This window comes from Callithrix jacchus, chromosome 20 (assembly GCF_049354715.1).
Source record: "Callithrix jacchus isolate 240 chromosome 20, calJac240_pri, whole genome shotgun sequence".
NCBI classification, from domain to species: Eukaryota; Metazoa; Chordata; class Mammalia; order Primates; family Cebidae; genus Callithrix; species Callithrix jacchus.
The window spans coordinates 5,063,880-5,084,877 of NC_133521.1; the positions used below are offsets into that span (position 1 = coordinate 5,063,880).

Genomic DNA, 20,998 nt, shown 5'->3' on the forward strand with positions numbered 1-20,998 from the left:
CTTAAAGAAAAGAACTTTCAACCCAGAATTTCATATCCAGCCAATCTGAGCTTCATAAGTGAAGAAAAAATAAAATCCTTTGTGAACAAGCAAGTACTCAGAGATTTTTGTCACCACCAGGCCTGCTTTACAAGAGCTCCTGAAAGAGGCACTACACATAGAAAGAAACAACCAGTACGAGTCATTCCAAAATCACACAAAATGCTAAAGAGCATCAACATAATGAAGAATCTACAACAATTAACAGGCAAATCAGCCAGCTAGCATCAAAATGGCAGTATCAAATTCACACATAACAATATTAACTCTAAATGTAAAAGGACTAAATGCACCAATCAAAAGACACAGACTGGAAAATTGGATAAAAATACAAAACCCATCGGTGTGCTGTATCCAGGAAACCCATCTCACATGCAAGGATACACAAAGGCTCAAAATAAAGGGATGGAGGAAGATTTACCAAGCAAATGGAGAGCAAAAAAAAAGCAGGAGTTACAATTCTTATCTCTGATAAAATTGACTTTAAAGCAATAAAGATGAAAGGAGACAAAGAAGGCCATTACATAATGGTAAAAGGATCGATACAACAAGAAGAGCTAACGATCCTAAACATATATGGACCCAATGCAGGAGCACCCAGATGCATAAGGCAAGTTCTTAATGACTTACAAAGAGACTTAGACACTTACACAATAATAGTGGGAGACTTTAACACTCCACTGACAATATTAGACAGATCAACCAGACAGAAAATCAACAAGGATATCCAGCGCTTGAACTCAGACCTGGAGTAAGCAAACGTGATAGACATTTACAGAACTCTCCACCCCAAATCCACAGAATATACATTCTTCTCAGCACCACATCACACCTACTCTAAAATTGACCACATAATAGGAAGTAAAGCACTGCTCAGCAAATGCAAAACAACTGAAATCATAACAAAGAGTCTCTAAGACCATAGTGCAATCAGGTTAGAACTCAGAATTCAGAAACCAACCCAGAAATGCACAGCTTCATGGAAACTGAACAACTGGCTCTTGAATGTTGACTGGATAAACATGAAATGAAGGCAGAAATAAAGAAGTTCTTCGAAACCAATGAGAACGAAGACACAACGTGCCAGAATCTCTGGGACACATTTAAAGCAGTCTCTAGAGGAAAGTATAATAGCAATAAGTGCCCATATGAGGAGAATGGAGAGATCCAAAATTGACACCCTATCGTCAAAATTGAAAGAGCTAGAGGAGCAAGATCAAAAAAACTCAAAACCCAGCAGAAGACAAGAAATAACTAAGATCAGAGCTAAACTGAAGGAGATAGAGACATGAGAATCCCTTCAAAAAAATCAATAAATCCAAGAGCTGGTTTTTTGAAAAGATCAACAAAATAGACCACTAGCCAGATTGATTAAAAAGAAAAGAGAGAACAACCAAATAGATGCAATAAAAAATGATAAAGGGGAAATCACCACAGATTCCACAGAAATTCAAACCATCATCAGAGAATATTACAAACAACTCTATGCACATAAACTAGTAAACCTGGAAGAAATGGACAAATTCCTGGCCTCCTGTGTCCTCCCAAGCCTAAACCAGTAGGAAGCTGAAACTATGAATAGACCAATAACAAGGTCAGAAGTCGAGGCAGCAATTAAAAGCCTACCACACAAAAAAAGCCCAGGTCCAGATGGGTTCACAGCCGAATTCTACCAGACACACAAGGAGGAGCTGGTACCATTTCTGAAACTATTCCAAATGATCCAAAAAGAGGGAATCCTTCCCAAATCATTTTATGAGACCAATATCATCCTGATACCAAAACCCGGCAGAGACCCAACAAGAAAAGAAAACTTCAGTCCAATATCCATGATGAACATAGATGCAAAAATCTTCAATAAAATATTGGCAAGCCGATTGCAACAGCAAATCAAAAAACCTATCCATCATGATCAAGTAGGATTTATCCTGGGGATGCAAGGCTGGTTCAACATACACAAGTCTATAAACGTAATTCACCACATAAACAGAAACAAAAACAAAAACCACATGATTATCTCAATTGATGCAGAGAAGGCATTCGACAAAATTCAACGGCGCTTTATGCTAAAAACCCTCAATAAACTCGGTATCAATGGAACGTATCTCAAAGTAATAAAAGCTATTTATGACAAACCAACAGCCAATATCATACTGAATGGGCAAAACCTGGAAGCATTCCCTTTGAAATCCGGCACTAGAAAAGGATGCCCTCTTTCACCACTCCTATTCAATATAGTACTGGAAGTTCTAGCCAGAGCAATCAGGCAAGAAAAAGAAATAAAGTGTATTCAAATAGGAAAGGTGGAAGCCAAATTGTCTCTATTTGCAGACGACATGGTAGTATACCTAGAAGACCCCATCGCCTCAGCCCAAAAACTCCTGAAACTGATAAGCAACTTCAGCAAAGTCTCAGGATATAAAATCAATGTGCAAAAATCACAAGTGTTCCTCTACACCAATAACAGACTTAAAGAGAGCCAAATCAAGAACGAACTGCCATTCACAATTGCTACAAAAAGAATAAAATACCTAGGAATTCAACTCACAAGGAACATAAGGGACCTCTTCAAGGAAGACTACAAACCACTGCTCAATGAAATAAGACAGTACACAAACAGATGGAGAAACATTCCATGTTCATGGTTAGGAAGAATTACTATCGTGAATTTGTCTATACTGCCCAAAGTAATTTGCAGAATCAACACTATCCCCATCAAGCTACCATTGACTTTCTTCACAGAACTGGAAAAAACCACCATGAACTTCATATGGAACCAAAAAAGAGCCCACATAGCCAAGTCGATTCTAAGCAAAAAGAACACAGCGGGGGGCATCACACTACCGGATTTCAAACTATACTACAAGGCTACAATAATCAAAACAGCTTGGTACTGGTACCAAAACAGAGATATAGACCAATGGAAGAAAACAGAGGCATCGGAGGCAACACAACATAGCTACAACCATACAATCTTTGATAAACCTGACAAAAACAAGCAATGGGGAAAGGATTCCCTGTTCAACAAATGGTGTTGGGAAAACTGGCTAGCCATGTGCAGAAAGCAGAAACTGGACACCTTCCTGACACCTTACACCAAAATTAACTTCAGATGGATTAAAGACTTAAACATAAGACCTGGCACCATAAACACCCTAGAAGGAAATCTAGGCAAAACCATCCAGGACATAGGAGTAGGCAAGGACTTCATGAACAAAACACCAAAAGCATTGGCAACAAAAGCCAAAATAGACAAATGGGACCTAATGAAACTCCACAGCTTCTGCATGACAAAAGAAACAGTCACTAGAGTGAATCCGCAACCAACAGAATGGGAAAAAATTTTTGCAGTTTACCCATCTGACAAAGGGCTGATATCCAGAATTTACAAAGAACTCAAACAGATTTACAGGAAAAAATCAAACAAGCCCATTCAAAATTGGGCAAAGGATATGAACAGAGACTTTACGAAAGAAGACATATATGAGGCCAACAATCATATGAAAAAATGCTCATCGTCACTGGTCATCAGAGAGATGCAAATCGTAACCACATTGAGATACCATCTCACGCCAGTTAGAATGGCGATCATTAAAAAATCTGGAGACAACAGATGCTGGAGAGGATGTGGAGAAAAAGGAACACTTTTACACTGTTGGTGGGAGTGTAAATTAGTCCAAACATTGTGGAAGACAGTGTGGCGATTCCTCAAGGCCTTAGAAATAGAAATTCCATTTGACCCAGCAATCCCATTACTGGGTATATATCCAAAGGACTATAAATCGTTCCACTATATGGACACATGAACACGAATGTTCATTGCAGCACTGTTTACAATAGCAAAGACCTGGAATCAACCCAAATGCCCATTGATGATAGACTGGATTGGGAAAATGTGGCACATATACGCCATGGAATATTATGCAGCAATCAGAAATGATGAGTTTGTGTCGTTTGTCGGGACATGGATGAATCTGGAGAACATCATTCTCAGCAAACTGACACAAGAACAGAAAATGAAACACCGCATATTCTCACTCATAGGCGGGTGATGAAAAATGAGAACACATGGACACAGGGAGGGGAGTACTAAACACTGGGGACTATTGGGGGGGAAAGGGCAGGGGCTGCAGGAGGAGGAGCTGGGGAGGGATAGCCTGGGGAGAAATGCCAAATGTGGGTGAAGGGGAGAAAGGAAGCAAAACACACTGCCATGTGTGTACCTATGCAACTGTCTTGCATTTTCTGCACATGTACCCCAAAACCCAAAATGTAATAAAAAATTTTAAAAAAAAGTGCATGGTGCAAATATGTGTGTACAGGTTGTGATATAAAATATATTCTTATAATTATAGCTGTGTCAGAAACATTTTAAAGCCACTGCATCAAGTTACATGATATTATCCCCACTTTTACAAATGAGAAAGTCTCAAAAAGGACTTTCCCAAAATGTAGAGAAAATCTGGGAAGAACCGAAACTGTGCCCTGTTTGGATGTTACAACCATTGCTCCCCACAGGATCTCAGTTCTGGCTGCCAGAGTCGAGAGTACATGGGGATTCATGTTCACTTATCCCTCAGGGATGACAAATACGTAAAAACTATTGCCATTTGGTATCAAATGCCCAGCTGACTAAAATAATTCTGTCTATTTCAACAGTTTTATAGATTTAATTTACTGGTCAGTGACTTAAATGACCAAATTAATCATGCATATAAGGAGACTATGGTTTTTATTTCTAAAATTATATAATATAGATGTGTGTCAGATATCTTTGCACAGAACCAAAGAATACATGTACAACATATTCTCTTATGTGCTGAAATATAATTGTTTTAAATACATGGGAAAAGAATCATACTTCATGAAAAAACAACTACAAACTAACTGAACCAAAGCAAGAACCATAGAAATTCTAGTGTTATTCCTATGCAGTATTACACTACAGTATTATAGGAATAAGAAAAACAACTTACAATAAATTTACTGCTTTTTAAAAGATCACAAAGAGGCTCTATAAATGCTACGGTTAACATACTGCTGTTTGTAAAATTATAGTAATGTAATAAGCACTCATTGTACTTAATACATTTTTTAAAAAAGATCATATTTCTAATATTTGTAGAATTTGCCCCCTCCTTTTCCTCATAAACACAAAATAATTCATTCAGTCACTTAAATACACCAAGCTAACAACACCATTACTGGAGTACAGTTTTTTTTTTAAATGTGAGAAGTAGGGATCAAAAGTTAAACACTGTGTGTAAACAACCAGATAAAGCTGGGATGCAGGCCATTCTATGGCCCACTGTATTGTAGAACTGGTCCATATAGCCCATACAGGTGTCCTGGACTTGTATGTCAAAAAGTCATTTTCATTAAAAAAAAAAAAAAAGTCCATTTTCACATTACTAAGACATACTCAAGAAGGGGGTGTGAGGTTACCTTAAAAGAGACTATGGAGAAATAACCACTAAATGCACATATAAGTGTTCCTTGGCTCCTAAACAGGTAAGAAAATAAGTTATGAAACATATATATATATGTATTTTTTTTTTTCAGAGATGGAGTCTTGCTCTGTCACCAGGCTGGAATGCAGTGGCGCAATCTCAGCTCACTGCAACTTCCACCTCCTGGATTCAAGTGATTCTCCTACCTCAGCCTCCCAAGTAGCTGGGATTACAGGCATGCACTACCACGCCCAGCTAATTTTTTTAAAAATATTTTTAGTAGAGATGGGTTTTCACCATGTTAGCCAGGATGGACTTGATCTCTTGACCTTGTGATCTGCCTGCCTCAGACTCTCAAAGTGCTGGGATTACAAGCATGAACCACTGCACCCGGTCTGTGAAAGACATTTTTAAGACAACTGGGAAAATATTAATATATGTTGGTTACTAGATACCATTATGCAATTACCATTAACTGTCTTAGGTGTGCTAATGGCACTGTAGATGAACAGGAGAACATCTTTATTCTTTAGAGATACATGTACAAGTATTTTATAGGTGAAGTGTGAAGATGTTTAACACTCACTTTTAGACAGTTCCGGGAAAAAAAAAGTCGATTTTGATCGTTCTTGGCGGACGTGCACACACATGCAGACACACATAGAAAAATGCTTACTCTAGTTGTTATCTCTAGGGCAGAGTTCCCCAAAATCCATGAGATGGACATGTATTGGTTAGGAACTGAGCTGCACAGCACCACCCACAGATGGGATCGTCTAGTTGCGGGAAAACAAGCTCACAGCTCCAGCTGACTCTACATTATGGTAAGTTGTATAATTATTTCTTTACATATTACAATGTAATGATAATAATAGAAATAAAGTGCACAATAAATGTAATGCGCTTGAATCATTCTGAAACCACCACCTTGGCCCAGTCTGTGGAAAAATAGTCTTCAAAGAAACCAGTCCCTGGTGCCAAAAAGATTGGGGGCCAGTGCTCTAGAGACAATATGCAAAATCCTCAAGAACACAGAGAGTCCCTTCACAGAACAGATTATGGTAAGCAGCACTTATTACTGGGAGCCTTTCCAATCTGCCTTTAATAGCAAAACTTAATAAGTTAAAAGAAATATGCATAACAGATAAAAGCATATAATTCAGCTATGATATAAATAAGGTACATCTAAGTACTGGGATGGAATGATTTCTAAGAAATTAAGTGAAAAAATGAAGTTACAAAATAGTATAGGGCCCCATTTTTTGATAATCATTAAAAAATTGTAAAATAACTCATATAAACTAAACAACATATTAGAGCTATAAAGACTAATAAATACTCACTCTATTCCCTTAACAAACAGGTAACCTTCGCCCCTCAAATCCAGTATGTCTCCGATGAATCTTTTTCCTTCCTCCTCTACGAAGGTTACTTTTTATTATTTCCCCACTCTTCGTTATAGTTTATGACACACACACGTATGCACATACATGTGCACATTTACGATATATATATAATTTAGTTTTGCATGGTTTTGAACTTTATCACTCTTCTGAAACTTTTTTCTGCTCAACATTGTTTCTGAGACTCATTCATGTTAATGTGTATAAGCTTTAGTTCTTTAATTTTGTTCACTTGTAATCAAAGCAGTCTTTCTAATTAATACTTTCTGCAAATGTCATGAATGTAAAATGTTATTCTTACGGTTTTAACTTAATTTCTCTAATTTCCATAGATGTTAAACACATATGTTTATTGGCCTTTCCTATTTTTTATCGCCCTTTCATATTTTTTGCCCATTTTTTTTCTAGAAGTTGTCTTGTTTTCTTGATGTATAGGAGTTCTCCATTTTGGAACTCAATTCATGGTTGGTCATGTATGTCACAAATATCTTTTCCCAATTTTTGGCTTTTCTTTCATCTTATTGTAACGATATCCTCTGATGAACAGTGGTTTTATATTTTGACATACTCCCTATTTCATTAAAAAAAACCATAAAACCAAAACCTCATACATTCTCTTGTATGTAGATAATACGTGTAGAAAAACAATCTGATGAACACAGACCAAGTAGTAACTATTAATATCTAGAGTTTTAGTTAACATGAAACTTGCTTTCTGCACTGTAGGTCTGTAATGTCTGAGTATTTAAAGTGAGCATGTAGTAATTCATTCTTAACCAGGTGACCACTGCGGAGTTTAAAAATAGGTTTTGGGGAGTTTAAAATAGGTTTTAGGGTGTTTATGAACATAAAAGTCAATTTTTATGCACCGTTTTTTTGGGAGAGTTTCTGTAATTCCCCTTGCCTTAGATTCTCAAAGGGGTATGGGACCAGAAAGTAAGTAAAATGTTATCAAATGAAAGTTTAAAGGCAGAAAGGCCCTTGGGCTCCACGGAGAAGTTACTGAACCTCTGTATGCCAGTTTCACAATATGTATACTTGGGTTAATAACAGAACTTATTCCGTAAGGTGACCGTGAGGATGATATAAGCAAATACATATACAGTGCTTAGACTAGTCCTAGCCTTATCAAATGGTCAACAAATGATAGTTGTTATTCTTATTATTTATTCATGAGTGTATTTCAGATAAAGACTAAACATTTGTGGCAGATTTGATGTTCTGATGGACTTTTCGGGGGATGAGTAACGGGGGTACTTTCCTGGATTAAGTCCCGGTTCTAACAACAGATACTTATAGCTATGAAATAAGCACATGTTATATTGCTACAACAGAACTGTGAAGTTTCTCTCAGAAGTGTTTAGTCCAGCAATATATGTGTGTACATATCAGAGAAGTTACAGCATACTTGAAATAAAACATTTTCTATTACTTTGTCTCTCTGGTGCCCCTTCCTTATCATAGAACATAATGATACCATCAGAAACAACTGCAGCTTTTAGTAAACAGGTCTCTTCATCTTGCTGATAAAGATCAACTACTTTTTAGAACAGAATTTGAATCAGTTCAAATGATGCATTTAGAAGTGATTTATAAGATAACCTTATGATATCTTAAGGTTGGAGTAGTTTAGTTTTTAGAAAAAGAAATAAAATTCTTGAAAAAAATGTATCTGTTATTTTCTATGTCTGCTTAGATAAAATTCCCACAGCCCAAATTTCCAGGCATTGTACATATTTCTTGTGGAATTGTACATATCTCTTGTGGAAAATCTTGTGGAATTTTTAAAAGGAAGCTCATTCACTAGTTTATGTTTGAACTTCTGCAAACTAACATCAATTTCCTTAAGAGTTCCTTTTGTTAGCTGTTAAATCTTTAGCTTAAAAAGGCGTACCAATTAGGGACAGTGTGAGTACTTAAAAATATGCTAGCTGTCCTTAAGGTTCTCTTCTCCCACCAAAAATGTAGCTAGCCAGCCACATTCAACAGATATCTGTCAAATCCCTATTTGGTGGCAGGCACTGTTCTGGGCACTGGAGAAATGGCAGCGAATTGAAGAAACAAAAATGGGACCGTAGGTATGCACCACCACATCCTGCTAGTTTTGTTTTATATATATATATATATATTTTTAGTAGAGACAGGGTTTTGCTATGTTGGCCAGGGTGTCCTCAAACTCCTGACCTCAAGTGAGCCACTGTGCCCAGCCTTTGTAGTGAATATTTTGACTTGAGAGGTTCAGTTTGTTTTTTCCTTAAAATGGCTATGATTCTTCAAATCAACAATATCAAGGGATATTAATGTTCCATGTGTCTGCAGTGTTTCATCCATAAAAATCTTTATTCTCAACTGGCCTTATGATACATATATTCCAATGTTGGACAAGAAAGTGGATGCTCAAATTGTGTCATTGTTTCCTCAATGCAAATGCTTATTCTTTAGTTATGAAATGAGCTAAAAAGATAAGATTGACTTTCTTTTGCAAGAATAAAGGAATGTAACAGAGTCTACTTTAGGTAATAGCCATTCCTGCTGTGCATGGAAGAGTGGGCCAACTGAATAAAAGCCAGAATTTATTTTCTTAAAGTGGATTACTGAAGAAAGTGAGATGATCAGAACAAGATGATCAGGTTACTATAAAGAATGGGGTATTAAAGAACTTGAGTCCTTGAAGACTATTTGGAAAGCTATAGCTGAGATGAATCAGAATTGCCTGTGGTTATATATAAATGCCTTGGTTGTTAGAATAACAGAACTTTGCAGAGACTTTAGGAAAAGCCAGCAATCAATCACAGAAAAAACAGAAATGGTTTTCACATGGGAAAAAAGAATTCCATTTCAATATCAAAATCATAATGAAATACCACTTTTTCCACTCATCAAATTTGTAATAATTCAAAAAAGGTAATACCTAGTGTTGACAAAAATGAGAAAAATAAGCAATCTTATGAGCCTTTCTTCAGGGCAAGATAAGTGTTTCACCTCTTTAAAAATCTTGCTGGGTGCTAAGGTGGGATCTGCCCACCTTAGCATCCCAGCACTTTGGGGGGCTAAGGTGGGCGGGTCATCTGGGGTTAGGAGTTCAAGTCCAGCTTCACCAACATGGTGAAACCCTGTCTCTACTAAAAATACAAAAATTAGCAGAGCGTAGTGGTGGGTGCCTGTAATCCCAGCTGGTGCAGGAGAATCCTTTGAACCTGGGAGGCAGAGGTTGCAGTGAACTAAAATCTCACCACTACATGCCAGACTGGTTGACAAGAGTGAAAATTATGTCTCAAAAAAAAAAAATTCTTTATATGTGTTTAACCATTTATTTCATATGCAGAAACTCTTCTTGAGATTATGAGCAGTGTCCACAAAATCAGGCACCAGAAGAATAAAAATAAAATAAAAACTAAAAAAATCCAGAAACAATGTAAGTGTTCAAAACAACAAAATACATGTTAAATAAATTGTTATAATGATATAGTAGATAAGCAATTAAAACATACAGACGACTATTTTAACAAATTAAGAAGTAAAAATATTAAAAAGAAAAAACTTGAGAAATCATTTATATTACTTATTTTGTCTTCGATAGGAAGGTCTCCTTAAATTACAGCTAGAGCTTATTGTTTGAAAGTTTTATATGTCTGATCTAGTTTAGATGTTTGTCCCCTACAAATCTCATGTTAAAATGTGAGCCCCAGTGTTGAAGGTAAGCCCTAGTGGGAGGTATCTATCTGGGTCATGGAAGCAGATCCTTCATGAACAGTTTGGTGCTCCCCCATGGTTCTGAGTTCATGCAAGAGCCGATTGTTTAACGTAGCCTGGCATTCCACCCGCTTCTCGGTTCTTGTCTCACAATGTGATTTGCTTACTCTCCCTCTACCTTCCACCACTAGTGGAAGCCTCCTGAGGCCTCCTCAGAAGAAGCATGGGGAATCATGAGCCACAATAACTCACTTCTTTTTAAATTATCCAGTCTCTGGTACTTCTTTATGTCAACACGAAAGGATTAACACAGTGTTCTACGGAATGAATATATTCCGGACAATGAGAACTATATAACATCATTAAAAAAAAATTGGCCAAATTCTTAGCTAAATTTATAGAACATGACAATCCCAAGATAGTGGGACTACTGCCTACTATTACCTCTATTATTGCTATATAGTAGTTTGTAACTAATGTGCACTTATTTCATTCTGCCATATATAAAGGCTAGACTTGTCAGCTACTCCCAGTAAACTAAATTGTCTTTGATGGCTGATGGCACTTCTTGTCATCTTTATATCTCATACATTGAATAGCAGAGGCCTTTGCATGAGGCAGGTACTCTGAATGTTTGTTGAAATGATTTCAAAAGCAGAAACAGCGTTCTATATAATACAACTATAATAAGAATTTTAAAACTTCCTTATACAATTTTATTTCTGAAAAATCACTCATCAAAGAGAATTTCTATACATTTTATACAACAGATTAAGCAAATGCCTCTTGTGTATTTTATCATAAAATTTAAAATGTTTCACAGACATATAATATTTGTAGATATTCATCAAGTATATGTGATACTTTGATACATGTGTACAATGTATAATGATCAAACTAGGATATTTAGAACATCCATCATCTTGAATATTTATTTCTGTGGGTCAGGAACATTCCAATTCGTCTCTTCTAGTTACTTTGAAATACACGACACACTGTTGTTAACTATAGTCACCCTAATGTGCTATCAAATGTTGGAACTTTTTTCTTCTAACTGTATATTTGTACCCATTAACCACCCTTTTTTCATCTCCCACGCTACACTTTGCCTCTTTTAACTATTTGACTACCTCTATGAGATAACGCTTTTAGCTCCCACATATAAATGAGAACATGTGATATTTGACTTTCTGTACCTGGCTTATTTCACTTAACATAATGACCTCAATACACATGTTGATGCAAATAACAGGCTTTCATTCTTCTTTTTTATGGCAGAATATGATTTTGTTGTGTGTATATGTCATACTTTTCCCACTCAACAGCTGAAGGACACTCAGGTTGATTTCATATCTTGCATATTTTGAGTACTACTGTGATAATCATGGGGGTGCAAAGATATCCCTTTGACATACTGATTTCCTTTTCCTGGGATAAATACCCAGTACTGGGATTGCTGAATGGTACGGTAGTTCTATTTTTATTTTTTGTTAGAAACATTCACACTGTTTTCCATAATGGCTGTACTAATTTACATTTCAAACAACAATGTGTAAGAGTTCACTTTTCTCTGCATCCTCAGCAACCTTTATTTGGGTTTTTCCTTTGTCTTTTTGAAAACAGCCATTTGAATAGCAATGAGATGACCTCTCACTGTAGTTTAGATTTCACTGATTAGAGATGTTGAGCATTTTTTCGTAAACCTATTGGCCATTTGTATGTCTTTTCTTGAGAAATGTCTACTCAGATCCTGTGCCTTCTTTTCAATATGATTATTGCTTTCTTACTGTTGAATTGAGTTTATTGTGTATTACGGATATTTGTCCCTTGTCTAATGAATAGTTTCCAAATATTTTCTCCCATTCTACAGGTTGCCTCTCACTCTGCTGATTGTTTTCTTTGCGGTGGTGCAGAAGCTTTTTAGCATAACATAGTCCCATTTATCTTTCTTTTGGTTTTGGTCTTGGAGGTTTTCAACTGTTAGCCATAAAATCATTGCCTAGACCAATATCCTCAAGTGTTTCCCTTATGTTTTCTTCTAGTAGTTTTATAGGTTTGGGTCTTACGTTTAAGACTGATTCATTTTGGGACGATTTTTGTATATCATGGGGAGGGAGGGATGGCTAATTTCATTCTTTTTCATACTGATATAGTTTCCCAGCACGACTTATTAAAGTTTCTATTCTATGATACATAATCTTGGTGCCTTTCTCAAAATTCAGTTGGTTGTGTAATTATTTCTGGGTTCTCTACTCTGTTCAACTGGTCTTTGTGTCTGCATTTGTTTTTCTTACTATATGTTTTGTTACTATATGTTGCTTTGGTTACTATAGCCTTGCAGTATATATTTGTAACACATTTTAAACTCTAGCAGTGTGATGCCTCCAGCTTTGTTCTTTTTGCTTAGTACTGTTATGACTATTCAGTGTATTTTGTTGTTTCATAAAAATTTTAGAATCGTTTTTCCTATTTCTGTGAAGAATGCCATTGTTATTTTGATAGTTTGTATTGCTTTTGGAAATATAGCCATATAATCATAATCATTATATATTAATTATTATGATCCATGAGCATGAGATGTCTTTCCATTTTTATCTACTAATATGCATACTGAACCATCCTTGTATTTCTAAGATAAATCTCACTAGTTCATATTGTATTATCTTTTTGACATGTTGTTGGATTTGGCTTGCTAAGTTGTTTTGTTTGTTTTCAGAGACAGAGTCTGCCTATGTTGTCCAAGGTGGAGTGCAGTTGCTATTCACAGCTGCAATCAGTGTTTCATGGCTTTGACCACCTGGCCTCAAGGGAATTCCTGTATTATGGCTTTGACCAATTGGCCTCAAGGGAATTCCGTAATTTTTTTTGTTTTTGATTTTGAGACAGGGTCTTACTCTGTCACCCAGGCAGTGGCATAATCATTGCTCACTGCAGTCTCAACGTCCGAAGCTCAAGCAACCCTCTCATCTCAGCCTCCCAAGCAGCTGGGACTGCAGGAGGGTGCAACCTTGCCCAGCTAATTTTTTAGTACTTTTTTGTAAAGACAGGGTTTTATCATGTTGCCCTGGCTGGTCTTGAATTCCTGAGCTCAAGTGATCCACCCAACTAGGACTCCCAAAGTGCTGGAATTACAGGTGTGAGCCACTGCACCTGTTCCCTTGCATTTACATGGCCTTACTTCAGGTCTTTTTTTTTTTTTTTTTGAAATGGAGTCTCACTCTGTCACCCAGGTGGGAGCACAATGGCATGATCTTGGCTCACTGCAACCTCTGCCTCCTGGGTTCAAGCAATTCTCCTACCTCAGCCTCCTGAATAGCTGGGATTACAGGCATATGCCACCACACTCAGCTATCTTTTTTTTTTTTTTGTATTTTTAGTAGAGATGGGGTTTGACCATATTGGCCAGGCTAGTCTCAAACTCCTGGACTTGTGATCCACCTGCCTCAGCCTCCCAAAGTGCTGGGATTACAGGCGTGAGCCCCTGAGCATGGACTTTTTCATTTTTATTTTTATTTTTTGAGATGGGCTCTCACTCTGTTGCCAAGGTTGGAGTCTAGTGGCACAAAGCTCACTGTAACTTCTGCCTCCCAGGTTCAAATGATTCTCCTCCTCAGTCTCACAAGAAGCTTGATTACAGGTGCCTACTGCCCCACCAGCTAATTTTTGTATTTTTAGTAGAGATGAGGTTTCACTATGTTCGCCCAACTGGTCTCGAACTCCTGACCTCAAGTAATCTGCCTGCCTTGGCCTCCCAAAATTCTGGGATTACAGGCATCAGCCACCATGCCTCGCTTACTTCAAGTCTAACTGGGCAGAATCTTTCATCTTTTCCTATCTTCTTCTTTTTTTTTTTTCTTGAGACCAGCTTTTGCACTGCTGCCTGGGCTACAGTATAATGGTGCAGTCATAGCTCACTGCAGCTAAATCCCAAAGTGCTGGGATTACAGGCATGAGCCATCATGCCCTGACTTAATTTATAGAGTAAATGGTCGATAAAGAGCATGCTGTTATATTTCCATGTACTTGTACAGTTTCTGAAGATGTTTGTCATTGTTTTCTAGTTGTATTCTACTGTGGCATGAGAAGATACTTGATATGATGTCAATTAAAAAAAAATGTTGGTATTTGTTTTGTGGCCTAACATCTGGTCTATCCTAGTTTTCTCATGTTCTGATGAGAAAAATATGTATTCTGTAGCTGTGGGATAAAATGTTCTGTAAATATTTTAGGTCCATTTGGTCTAATGTACAGTTTATATCCAATTACTGACTGTCTAGATAATCTGTGCAACAGTGAGAGTGTGATGCTGAGGTGCTCAACAATTAATGTACTGATGGAGTTTGCTGCAGTTTGGAAAGCATGTTGACATTTGATTCACAGTGTTGGAGGTGGTCCTAAGAGCAGGTGTTAGCATCATGGGGCAGATCCCTCATGAATGTCTTGGTGCCATCCTCATGAATTCTATATAGAACTCAAGAGTGAGTTCTATGTTAATTTGCATAAAAATTTCCTCAAGATCCAGCTATTAAGGAAAGCCTGGTACCTCCCTCTTTCTCTCCTGTTTCCTATCTTTTGCTACATGATCTATGTGCATATCAGCACCTGTTCACCTTCCACAAGTGGAGGCACTCTGAGCCCTTTATCAGAAGCAAATGCTGGCATCACACTTCCTGTAAAGCCTGAAGAACTGAGAGCCAAATAAACCTCTTTCCATTATAAATTATACAGCTTCTTTAGAGCAACACAAATGGATTAAGACAGAGTCTATCTCTGCCTTTAGATATAATAATATTTTATTTATCTGGGTGCTCTACTGTTAGATGCACATACATTAAGATTTATTATCATCCTGAATTCTTCACCTTATTAATATATAAAGGCCTTATATGTCTGTTTTTTGTTTTTGCCTTTAATTATCTTTAACTGAATATAAATATAGGAACTCTTGCTCATTTTTGGTTTCTGTTTCCATGGAATATCTCTTTTCTCCCCTTTGGTTTCAGTCTACACATGTTGTTACAGGTGAAGTGAGCTTCTTGTAGGCAGCATAAAGTTAGGCAGGTCATCTAAAAAATATTAGTTTAGCCAGTCTATATACATACATACATATATGTATGTATGTATGTATATATACATTTTTTGAGACACAGTCTTGCTCTGTCGCCAGGCTGGAGTGCAATGGTGCGATGTTGGCTCACTGCAACCTCTGCCTCCTGGGTTCAAGTGATTCCCTTGCCTCAGCCTCATGAGTATCTAGGACTACAGGTGCACACCACCATGCCCGGCTAATTTTTTGTATTTTAGTAGTGACAAGGTTTCACTATGTTGGCCAGGATGCTTGGTCTTCATCTCCTGACCTCATGATCTGCCTGCCTCAGTCTCCCAAAGTGTTGGGATTATAGGCATGAGCCATGGTGCCCAGGTTAGCCAGTCTATATTTTTAAGTGGAAAATGTAATCCATTTACATTCAAAGTTATATTGATAGGTGATAAATTATTCCTTTTTTTTTTTTTTTTTTGAGACAAGGTCTTCACTCTGTTACCCAGGTTGGAGTGCAGTGGCACGATCTCAGCTCACTGTAACCTCTGCCTCTAAGGCTCAACTGATTCTCCTACTTCAGCTTCCTGAGTAGCTGGGACCATAGGCATGTGCCACCACGTCTGGCTAACGTTTTGCCTTTTTGGCAGAGAAAAGGTTTCACCATGTTGCCCAGGTTGGTCTCAAATTCCTGAGCTCAAGCAATCTGCTTGCCCCAGTCTCCCAAAGTGATGGGATTACAGGAGTGAGTCACTATACCTGGCCTATTCCTTTCATTTTATGAATTGTTTTTTGGTTGTTTTGCATATATATCCTTTGTTCATTCTTTATCTCTTATTGTTTATCAATGAGATTTGGTGGTTTTCTGTACTGGTAAAATTTGAGTCCTTTCTGTTTTTTATTTGCGTGCCTGAGCTACCAGTGAATTTTACACTTTTGTGTGATTTCATGATGGTAAATATTATCTTTATGCCTCCAAATGTAGGACTCCCTTAAGAATTTCATGTAGGGCTATTCTAGTGGTAATGAATTCCCTCAGTTTTTGCATATCTAGGAAAGATTTATTTCTTCTTTATTCTTGAATGAGGGTTTGCTAGGTATAGTACTTTTGGTTCACAGTATTTTTTTTCCTTTTAGTACTTGAATATACCATCTCATTTTCTCTTGGCCTGTAAGCTTTCTGCTAAGAAATCCATGGTTAGTCTAATGGGGGCTCTCTTGTGACTTGAATCTTTCTACTGCTCTTTTTAGAATTCTCATTTATTACTATTAGCTTTTTCTGAGACAAGGTGTTGCTCTGTCACCCAGCCCGGAGTGCAGTGGCACCATAGCTGCTCACTGCAGGCTTGACCTGGGTTCAAGTGATCCTTTCACTTCAGCCTCCCAAGTAGCTGGAAACACAGGAGCATGTCAGCATGCTTGGCTAAATTTGTGGGTTTGTTGTTGTTGCTGTTGTTGTTGTTGTTAGAGACAGGGTTTTGTCATGTCCCAGCTGGTTGTGAACTGCTGGATTCAAGTGATCCACCCACCTTGGTCTGTCAAAGTAAAAAGATCACAGGTGTGAGCCACCACACTCAGCTTTTGTTACTTTTTTTTCTTTTTGGAGTTTTGACAGTTTGATTAAAATGTGCCACAGAGAAGACTTTTTTGTGTTAAATGTATCTATCATTAAGCTTCCTGTATCTAGTAGTCTATATCTCATGTAACACTTGAGTTTTTAGCTTTTACTCAAAAACTGAATATTTGGTTGCTTTACGATGTTGTGTATGTCATGTAGGCTTTCCTCATTTTTCTTTTTTTCTGACTAATTGTTTCATTTCAAAAGACTTATCCTTATGTTCAGATATTCTTTCTTCTACTTGATCTAGACTATTCTGAAGCCCTCGCTTATTTCATTCACTGAATTCTTTAGTTTCAGGATTCTATTTCAGTTCCAGGATTCCATTTGTTATTTTTTTTTTTTTTATTTAATGGTATGTCTTTGTTGGATTTCTCTATTTCAGATCACAAATTATTTTTCTGATTTGTTTATATTGTTTATCTACGTTGCTTTTTGTCTGACTGAGTTTAGTATCACAATTTTGAATTCTTTTCCAGGCATTTCTTAAATTTATTTCTCATTGGAATGTCTTGCTGGAGAATTAGTGTTTGTTTGCAGCTATCCTGTTTCTTTGCTTTGTCATTTTTTTTGTGTTCTCATGTTGATATCCATGCATCTGCTATAACAGTCGCTTCTTCCAATTTTATGTAGTAGGTTTCATAGGAAAAGACTTCCCTTTGTATGTCTCTGCAGAGTTGATCAAGTAGCGTGCTCTGGCTCTGATTATGGGTACATACAGTAATTTGATTGCTGTATGATTTATTTGGCTGTAGTCAGCACAAGCGGTGTTTGTGAATTCTTAATGGCTTAGGCTACCATTCTGATTCTGTGGCTGAGAGCATAATTCCCAGCACTTTGGGAGGCCAAGGCGGGTAAATTGCCTGAACTCAGGAGTTCAGGATCAGCCTGGTCAACATGGTAAAACCTCATCTCTACTAAAATACAAAAAAATCAGCCAGGTGTGGTGGTGTGTGCCTGTATTCTCAGCTACTTGGGAGGCTGAGGCAGGAGAATCGTTTGAACTCAGGAGGTGGAGTTTGCAGGGGGTAGACATTACACCACTGCACTCCAGCCTGGGCAACAGAGTGAGACTCTGTCTCCAAGCCTTGCTGAGGACTGGGATGACAGGTGGATGGTTTCTCAGGTCCCAGTGGTGATCTAAGTTTGCCAGTCCTTGGGCCCTTCACAGCATCCATAGGTAATAATGGTAGTGGGTCTAGGCAAGCCAATGCTTGTGGATTCTGGCAACTTGCTCTTATGCTGGCCATAGTAGTGGTAGGATGAGCTGGTGGATCTCCAGGCTTCTTGGGCAAGATATGTGGCATTGCTGATGGTAATCCTTGGGCCTGGATGTGTTAGCCTCTAACTCCCCACTCTGCAAGTGCAGATGCGTAGCAACAGCCATGGTGGCAGCTTACTTAAATGCCAACTCAGTATTGTTTAAGAAGTCCCATACTACTGAACTAAAAGTACATTTCTAAAACTTCATTAAGATAGACTTTTCCTAAAGAGAAATTGTAAAAAACAAAAGTTTGAATGTATGTGTATAACAGAAATAAGATTTTAAAAAATGAACCTGTAATTATAGAATTTCCTCATCTTGAAAAGTAAGCTTTTAAGACAATTTCCATTGCAATGTAGTCAACATATTATTATTGAGGTTTTCACATGATTAAGCATAACAGATAATCCACACTAAAAATGACCTCTGTTTTCATTTCTTAAATTCTCTCCTTTCTTCCCAATGAAAACATATACTCAAGTAACGAAAATCTTAGATTTATAAAAAATTTGCTAGATAACAGGTTAAATTTGTGGTTTTTAAGTCAGAAAAATCCAGTGTATTTGGGCACTAAATATTCTTTAAGTTTGCAAGTTGTAGGTTAACAATGAAAATGTTCTAGCAAAAGTCATAATCAATCCAGAATTAAGAGGTTTAAATTATGCAACATTATTTTCTACCTGTTTGTCAAAGAAAATTAGGTTTTACATCATAGAATGTTTTTAAAGAAAATACGGTTTATTACATCTAGCAGCCACTAGGCCTGCTTTACTCATGTGCAATTGGTACATTATAGAAAAATGTAACTGTAGGCCAGGTGTGGTGGTTCAGACCTGTCATCCCAGCACTTTGGGAGGCTGAGGCGGGTGGATCACAAGGTCAAGAGATCGAGACCATCCTGGTCAACATGGTGAAACCCCGTCTCTACTAAAAATACAAAAAATTAGCTGGGCATGGTGGCGTGTGGCTGTAGTCCCAGCTACTCAGGAGGCTGAGGCAGGAGAATTGCCTAAACCCAGGAGGCGGAGGTTGCGGTGAGCCGAGATCGCGCCATTGCACTCCAGCCTGGGTAACAAGAATGAAACTCTGTCTCAAAAAAAAAAAAAAAAGAAAAGAAAAAAAAAGAAAAATATAACTGTAAAATCAGACCATTAAGTGTTTGAATGCTGACAAAAAAATGGTGAAAAGTGGGGTTGAGGGTGGAGAAATCAAGTAGTTATCTTTCCTGTCTCAACTATACTATACTGCAGGTGACTAAAAAAGAAAATTTAGCTAATTATACCTGCCATAGAGTGATAGACTTAGTGTGTCATAATTTTGCAACTCTTGTTGAAATAATGGACCTCACAATAATCATTCATACCTCCTAACCATTAGAGAACACTGTAGTGGATGATCTATGCTGAGGAAAACCGAACCTACTGATTAAAATTTTAATATCCAGAAGAGAGAGAACTTAAACTACATCACCTAATGAGCTGAAACATACAGCAACACCTAGGAAATATTCTTGATATTCCCATTTCTACCACCCACAAAAGAATTCTGATTCCGTGGCTGGGCCCAGCAGCTCACACCTGTAACCCCAGCACTTTGGGAGGCCAACGTGGGCGAATTGCCTGAGCTCCGGAGTTTGAGATCAGCCCATCAGCGCAGCCAACATGGTGAAACCCCATCTGTATTAAAATACAAAAAAATTAGCTGGGCATGGCAGCATGGGCCTGTAGTCCCAGTTACTTGGGAGGCTGAGGCAGGAAAATCTCTTGAACCTGGGAGGTAGAGGTTGCAGTTAGAAGAGATCACATCACTGCACTCCAGCCTGGGCAGCTGGGCGAGACTCCATCTCCAAAGAAAAAAGAATTCTGATTCTTATCAAGGCTCCAAATCTAACTGTTAGGTTAGAGGAAATATAGGAGCATAGTAACACATAACATGTTAACTTCATTGGGATACAATCTGAAAAATCTATACAATTGTATAGCACAGATGTGTACAGCACAGACATTGTCTCTACTTCTGTATGAACCCTGTTAAACTCCTGATTTGATAAAAACATGTAGGAGAAAATTGGGCCATTTTTAATAATAACTAGTTATTCAATGATATTAAGCAACTGTTGATTGGGTGTGGTGGCTCATGTGTGTAATCCCACCATTTTGGGAAGCCACGGTGAGCAGATTGCTTGAGCCAGAGTTCCAGACCAGCCAAGGCAACATGGGGAAACTACATCTCTACAAAAAATACAAAAATTAACCGGGCATAAAGGCACATGCTTGTAAGTGCTAGCTACTCTGGAGCCTGAAGTGGGAGGATAGCTTGAGCCAGGAAAGCAGAGGTTGTAGTTAGCTGTGATTCACATGCACCACTGTGCTCTGGTCTGGGTAACAGAGTGAGACCCTCTCAAAAAAAATAAATTATTGTTTAATTTTTTTAGGTTTCAAAATGATCTGGCAGTTTTAAATTAAAAACTCCTTGCAATTTGAGATACAGATG

General features: G+C 37.7%; 1 protein-coding gene across 2 annotated transcripts in view; it reads right to left on the bottom strand.

Moving 5' to 3' along the window:
• ITFG1 (integrin alpha FG-GAP repeat containing 1) overlaps positions 1-20,998 on the bottom strand; it is a 310,341-nt gene that overhangs the window by 250,130 nt on the left and 39,213 nt on the right. The gene's annotated exons all lie outside the window — the stretch shown is intronic.